At 37.8% G+C, this 7,500-nt stretch overlaps 1 protein-coding gene across 1 annotated transcript in view; it reads right to left on the reverse strand.

Annotated features, from left to right (window-relative positions):
* The window catches only part of LOC135198010 (nephrin-like), a 396,664-nt gene that overhangs the window by 52,782 nt on the left and 336,382 nt on the right, over positions 1 to 7,500 (reverse strand). The gene's annotated exons all lie outside the window — the stretch shown is intronic.

The following is a 7,500-nucleotide window of genomic DNA, read 5'->3' on the forward strand; positions in this document are numbered from 1 at the left end:
ATATATATAATATATATATATATATATATATACGTATATTTATATATGTATATATACTTATGTGTAATATATATATATATATATATATATATATATATATATATATATATATATGAACTGGATGCTGTATGGCAGGAAAAACTTTATATCATCACTATCCTTCTTTAAAAAAAAAACACAACCCTTTATCTTATCATCCACCAACCGAAAAACTAAAGAACCCACTCGCCAAAAAAATAAATCCTCACATTATAAACTCAGTCAGGTCAACGCGTTATGACCTCCCCTCCCCCCTCCCCTCGAGCGAATTAAAGCTGACCTGACGTATCGCATCTCATAAAATGACTTTTAGATTAAGAGATTAAAAGGTCTTTGTCAATAGTTTGTTTACTAGATTCTTCTCGCTCTGGACACCGATGATATGACATTGACTTTAAGGGCAGTGGTAATCCCAGCGGCGTTAACAGCAGGGACTAATTGTATTTATTATTTGAATACTAATGTTTTATTGTTTTTTTTATGATAATGGTCGAAACGCGTAGGGAAAAATTTATATTAGTTCCGTTTTTTTTTTCTTTGTTCTTTTTAGTCGCGGTTTGTCTTGAATATTATCATTATTATTTTATTATTATTATTATTATTATTATTATTATTATTATTTATTTTTTTTTTTTTGCTCTATCACAGTCCTCCAATTCGACTGGGTGGTATTTATAGTGTTGGGTTCCGGGTTGCATCCTGCTCCTTAGGAGTCCATCACTTTTCTTACTATGTGTGCCGTTTCTAGGATCACACTCTTCTGCATGAGTCCTGGAGCTACTTCAGCCTCTAGTTTTTCTAGATTCCTTTTCAGGGATCTTGGGATCGTGCCTAGTGCTCCTATGATTATGGGTACGATTTCCACTGGCCATATCCCATAATCCTTCTTATTTCTATTTTCAGATCTTGATACTTATCCATTTTTTCCCTCTCTTTCTCTTCAACTCCTGGTGTCCCCATGGTATTGCGACATCAATGAGTGATACTTTCCTTCTTGACTTTGTCAATCAACGTCACGTCTGGTCAGTTTGCACGTATCACCCTATCCGTTCTGATACCATAGTCCCAGAGGATCTTTGCCTGATCGTTTTCTATCACTCCTTCAGGTTGGTGCTCGTACCACTTATTACTGCAAGGTTAGCTGATGTTTCTTACACAGGCTCCAGTGTAGGGGCTTTTGGCCACTGAATCATGCCTCTTTTTGTACTGGTTCTGTGCAAGTGCCGGGCATTCACTTGCTATGTGGTTTATGTTTCATTTTTCGTATTGCACTTCCTACTATGGGAGGGAGATGTTATTTCCGTCTATCGTTCTTTGAACATATCTGGTTCTTAGGGCTTGATCTTGTGCCGCTGTTATCATTCCTTCAGTTTCCTTCTTTAGCTCTCCCCTCTGTAGCCATTGCCAATTGTCATCGCTGGCTAGTTCTTTAGTCTGTCTCATGTATTGTCCGTGCATTGGTTTGTTGTGCCAGTTCATCTGTTCTGTCTGTCTTTCTCCTGTCTCTGTATATTTCTCGGTCTTCGTCTACTTTATTAGTCCTTCTTCCCATGCACTCTTTAGCCACTCGTCTTCACTGGTTTTCAGATACTGCCCCAGTGCTCTATTTTCGATGTTGACGCAGTCTATACTTAGTAGTCCTCTCCCTCCTTCCTTTCGTGTTATGTATAGTCTGTCCTATTTGCTCTTGGGTGTAGTGCTTTGTGTGATTGTCATATGTTTCCTGGTTTTCTGATCTATGCTGCGGAGTTGTTCTGCCTTCGTCATTCCACTATACCTGCGCTGTATCTGATTACTGCACTGCCCATGTGTTTATTGGCTTTTATCATATTTCCGGCATTGAGTTTTGACTTGAGTATCGCCTTGAGTCTCTGCATATATTCTTTCCTGATCGTGTCCTTCATCTCTTGGTGTTTTATATCCCCTCCTTCCATTATTCCCAGTATTTGTATCCTGTCTCATCTATGTGTTTGATGTTGCTCCCATCTGGTAGCTTTATCCCTTCAGTTCTCGTTACTTTGCCTTTTTGTATCAACGTTGACTAAGGCGCATTTTTCTATTCCAAACTCCATCCTGATGTCCCCAGATACAATCCTTACATTCTGGATTAGGGTATCTATTTCCTTGATGCTCTTAACCATACAGCTTGATGTAGTCCATGAACATCAGAATGGTTGATTCTGTTGCCTCTTTTCTTGAGTTGGTACCCGCATCCATCTTCTGTAGTACTTTTGTCATGGGAATCATGGCTACTACGAAGAGTAGTGGGGACAGTGAGTCTCCCTGGAAGATCCCTCTCCTGATATTAACCTCTGCTAGTCTTATTCCAGAGCTTGTAAGTATTGTATTCCAGTTTGCGCATTGTATTTTTTGAGGAAGCTGATGGTGTTTTCCTCTGCCCCATATATTTTCAGGCATTCTATTAGCCATGTGTGTGGTATCATGTCGAAGGCTTTCTTATAGTCTATCCATGCCATGCTTAGGTTGGTTTTTCCTTCCTTCTCCTACTGTTCTTCATTACCATTTTGTCTATCAGGAGCTGGTCTTTTGTGCCCCTACACTTCCTTTTGCAGCCTTTCTGTTGGTGGGGGATGGTGTTTGTCTCCTCTAAGGTAGTTGTATAGCCTTTCACTGATGATACCTGTTAGTAACTTCCACATTATTGGTAGGCAGGTGATAGGCCTGTAGTTACTGGCTATATTTCCCTTACTCTTGTCTTTTTGTACTAATGATGTTCTTCCTGTGGTCATCCATTTGGGTGCTTGGTAATTTGAGATACAATGCTGGAGTTGTTCTGCTATTCGTGGGTGTAGGGCCTTGAAGTTTTTGAGCCAGTATCCATGGAACTCATCGGGACCTGGGGTTTTCCAGTTTGGCATTTTCTTTAGTTGGTGTCTGACTGCGTCTGTCGTGATCTCTGTGAATCTTTGTTTTATTCTCCCGTGTTTCTTCTTCCTTGACTTCCTGGAGCCATGTTGCATGTTTGTTGTGTGATACCGAATTGCTCCATATGTTTTCCAGAGTCTCTTACTTGGTTCGGCTTCAGGAATTTCTGGGTGGTTGTCTTCCCCTCTTAGTTGGCTGTATAGTCTTTTCTGGTTGGTTACGAATAGTTTGTTCTGTTGGTATCCCCTTATTCCTGTTCATGTACCAGTTGGATCTTATGTGCTTTGGCCTTAAGCCTCTGTTTTTACATCTTCGATTGTGTTTGTTTAGTCCCCTCTCTTGTACTTTGTATTTCTCGTTGATTTCCTCCCCTTGTTTTCTTGCTTCTTAGACTTTTTTTCTGCCATCTCTTTCAGTTTACTCAAGTCAGATCTCATCACCATGATTTGCTTTTCCAGGCGCCTTTTCAAGGAGGTTGCTGTTTGGTTTCTGTTGGGTTGGTTGTGCTGGTGGTGTTGGTGTTCGAATCCCATCAGCTCTGCTACTAATCTTGCTCCTGCATATGTCAAGTTATTTGTTTCTGTGATACTGGTGGTGTGTATTATGCCCATTATTTCATTGACCTCACTGTTTCTCCCTTAATTTCTTGGTGTTGTAGGCTTTCATGGAGGGGATCTTTGTTCTCTCTGTATCTGGCTCCATCCATTGTCTAATCTTTTCTACCCATTCCGTCCTCTCTGTTACTTCGTCGGTGTTTCTTCGTGTGTCGTTGTTTGATACCTCATCCTCCCTGTCTTCTGTGGCATCGTCTCTCAGTTCGTCTTCGTGTAATTTGTTGTCGTGTGACATTTCCCTTTCCAGTTCTTCTCTTTCTGTTGGGGAGAGCCAGTTCTTTTTCTTTATGTTCCTTACTTGGTCTGCCAGCCTCTGCTCTGTTTGGGGGGTGTTATTCCTCTCATTCCAGATGTTGACCAATCTTCTTCTATATCCTCTCTCCGTCGGGTTGCTTCTGATGTAGCATCTCCATATTTCCTTATTTTCTTCTCTTGTCCATTTCTTCCTTTTTGCCTCTGTAGCTCCAATCTCAGGCTGTTGATTACTGTCATTGTGGTGATCAGTTGCTGAATGACGACCTCCAAGTACCTGACCGTCTTCCCCTTCAATTGGGTTGAATACCTGGTTGCCGGACGAAGCTCCTCTGTTGCCAGAGGTTCCATTTACGTCGTACTCATTTACAGCTGAGTAGACTGAGGAAATTACGGTAAAGATCCTTTCCCAAGGAATCAACGCCGAGGAGAGCGGTCACCCATCCAACGACTGACCAACCCCAATGTTGCTTAACTTGACTTAAGTCTATTGACGACCTCGCCCATTTCTCTGGTAATACATGTTATTATTATTATTATTATTATATTATACTTCCTACATATGGGAGAGATGTTATTTCCGTCTATCGTACTTTGAACATATCTGGTTCTTAGGGCCTGATCTTGTGCCGCTGTTATCATTCCTTCAGTTTCCTTCTTTAGCTCTCCCCTCTGTACCATTGCCAATTGTCATCGCTGGCTAGTTCTTTAGTCTGTCTCATGTATTGTCCGTGCATTGGTTTGTTGTGCCAGTCCTCGTGTCTCTGTCTTTCTCCTGTCCTCTGTATATTTCTGGGTCTTCGTCTACTTTTATTAGTCCTTCTTCCCATGCACTCTTTAACCACTCGTCCTTCACTGGTTTTTCAGATATTGCCCCAGTGCTCTGTTTTCAATGTTGACGCAGTCCTCTATACTTAGTAGTCCTCTCCCTCCTTCCTTTCGTGTTATGTATAGTCTGTCCGTATTTGCTCTTGGGTGTAGTGCTTTGTGTATTGTCATTTGTTTCCTGGTTTTCTGATCTATGCTGCGGAGTTCTGCCTTCGTCCATTCCACTATTCCTGCGCTTATTATTATTATTATTATTATTATTATTATTATTATTATTATTATTATTATTTTTTTTTTTTTTTTTTTTTTTTTTTTTTTTTTTTTTTTTTTTTTTTGCTCTATCACATTCCTCCAATTCGACTGGGTGGTATTTATAGTGTGGGGTTCCGGGTTGCATCCTGCCTCCTTAGGAGTCCATCACTTTTCTTACTATGTGCGCCGTTTCTAGGATCACACTTCTGCATGAGGCCCGGAGCTACTTCAGCCTCTAGTTTTTCTAGATTCCTTTTCAGGGATCTTGGGATCGTGCCTAGTGCTCCTATGATTATGGGTACGATTTCCACTGGCATATCCCATATCCTTCTTATTTCTATTTTCAGATCTTGATACTTATCCATTTTTTTCCCTCTCTTTCTCTTCATCTCTGGTTGTCCCATGGTATTGCGACATCAATGAGTGATACTTTCTTCTTGACTTTGTCAATCAACGTCACGTCTGGTCTGTTTTGCACGTATCACCCTATCCGTTCTGATACCATAGTCCCGTAGAGGATCTTTGCCTGATCGTTTTCTATCACTCCTTCAGGTTGGTGCTCGTACCACTTATTACTGCAAGGTAGCTGATGTTTCTTGCACAGGCTCCAGTGGAGGGATTTTGCCACTGAATCATGTCTCTTTTTGTACTGGTTCTGTGCAAGTGCCGGGCATTCACTTGCTATGTGGTTTATGGTTTCATTTTTCGTATTGCACTTCCTACATATGGGAGAGATGTTATTTCCGTCTATCGTTCTTTGAACATATCTGGTTCTTAGGGCCTGATCTTGTGCCGCTGTTATCATCCCTTCAGTTTCCTTCTTTAGCTCTCCCCTCTGTAGCCATTGCCAATTGTCATCGCTGGCTAGTTCTTTAGTCTGTCTCATGTATTGTCCGTGCATTGGTTTGTTGTGCCAGTCTTCTGTTCTGTCTGTCATTCTCCTGTCTCTGTAAATTTCTGGGTCTTCGTCTACTTTTATTAGTCCTTCTTCCCATGCACTCTTTAGCCACTCGTCTTCACTGGTTTTCAGTTTATTATTATTATTATTATTATTATTATTATTATTATTATTAAAAAAGGCAAACTCATATTCATATGACACAAGCATACAGAAACCAAAGAATATAGTGGTCATTTGAAAGACGTAACATAAAACATTAGGAAATACAGAAAGATAGATGAGGCCAATTATCAGAAAATGAAAGACAAGTGATTAAAATATTCAAAAGTAAACAGGTAGAAATATAAACATCTTATTGAAATACAAGGTGAATTATTTTAGGGCCATGAAAAAGTTGCTATTTTTGTTTTCCAAAATGCAGCTTCATTTTGACATCCACTTTGACCTAGAAGTAACTTTCCTTTTATTTAATGCTACAGGCAAAGTCATGTAAAGAGACTAGTTATCCTGAAAAATATTAAATGAAGTTCACAGTCGAAAAAGTTATGCTGGATGAGCTCAAATAGTGTTGTGTAACGTAATGTGAAAAACAGGCTGATATTGGAGAGGGGTTACCAGGTTGACTTGGAGTTGGACTTTAGGGGTATCGGGACCGAAAAATCTTTAGGAACCACTGATCTAATTAGAATGCCCATGTCACAAAAGGAAATTGTAATAAATAAATTACATATCTCAGTAGCAACAGGTTCATTATCTAGAATGTGCAAGTCACAAAAGGAAATTGTAATGAAGGAATGACAAAACCCAAAACAATATGGAAACGTGATAGGCTACCTTTCGCAATATAAAAAAACTTGTAAATCGTAAAAAAAAACGTGAAAAAAAATGAAAAGAAACAATTTACTAATTTCATTGATAAACATTAGATGAAAGTTGAATGAAAGAGAGTTTCCGGACAGGGAATAAATAAAGTGATTAAACACAAAAGTAAATAGATAGATAAATAAAGAAATAAACAGATATACCGATATTTACAAAGATTGATAGATAGGTAAATACATAAGTAAATAAATGATTAAATAGATAAATGAACAGATACATAGATAGATATATAACAAGAGAAAATAGATAGATAAATAGATAAATAAGCAGATAGACACATTTAGAAGGATAGATAGATTGATAGATTGATGAATAAATAAATAAATAAATAATTAAGTAGATAAATGAACAGATACGTAGATAGACAGATAACTGAATAAATAAAAAGGGAGATAGATTGATAAATAGATACTGAATGAAAAGACAAGTAAATAAATAGATAAATCAATGGATAAATCATTACATAAATAAATAAACACTTGTATTGCACTTACAGTGCACAGTCAGAGTGACATTAGATAAATGAATAGATAAATAAATAAATTAATAAGTAGATATATGGATAACTAAATAAATAAAACTGTAGATACATATATAAATAAATAAATAAATAAATAAATAAATAAATAAATAATAAATAAATAATAAACCGATAAATAAATATATAAATAAGTAAATAAATAAACAAACACGAGGCGTACTCCACTTACAATGCACAGTCAGTGACATTAGGTAAATAGATAGATAGACAGACAGATATATAGATCGATAGGGAGATAAATAAATGAATAAAGAAAAAGGCAGATGAATAAATAACGAAATAAATAAATAATTAAATAAAAATAT

Source organism: Macrobrachium nipponense, chromosome 23, assembly GCF_015104395.2.
Source record: "Macrobrachium nipponense isolate FS-2020 chromosome 23, ASM1510439v2, whole genome shotgun sequence".
Taxonomy (NCBI): Eukaryota; Metazoa; Arthropoda; class Malacostraca; order Decapoda; family Palaemonidae; genus Macrobrachium; species Macrobrachium nipponense.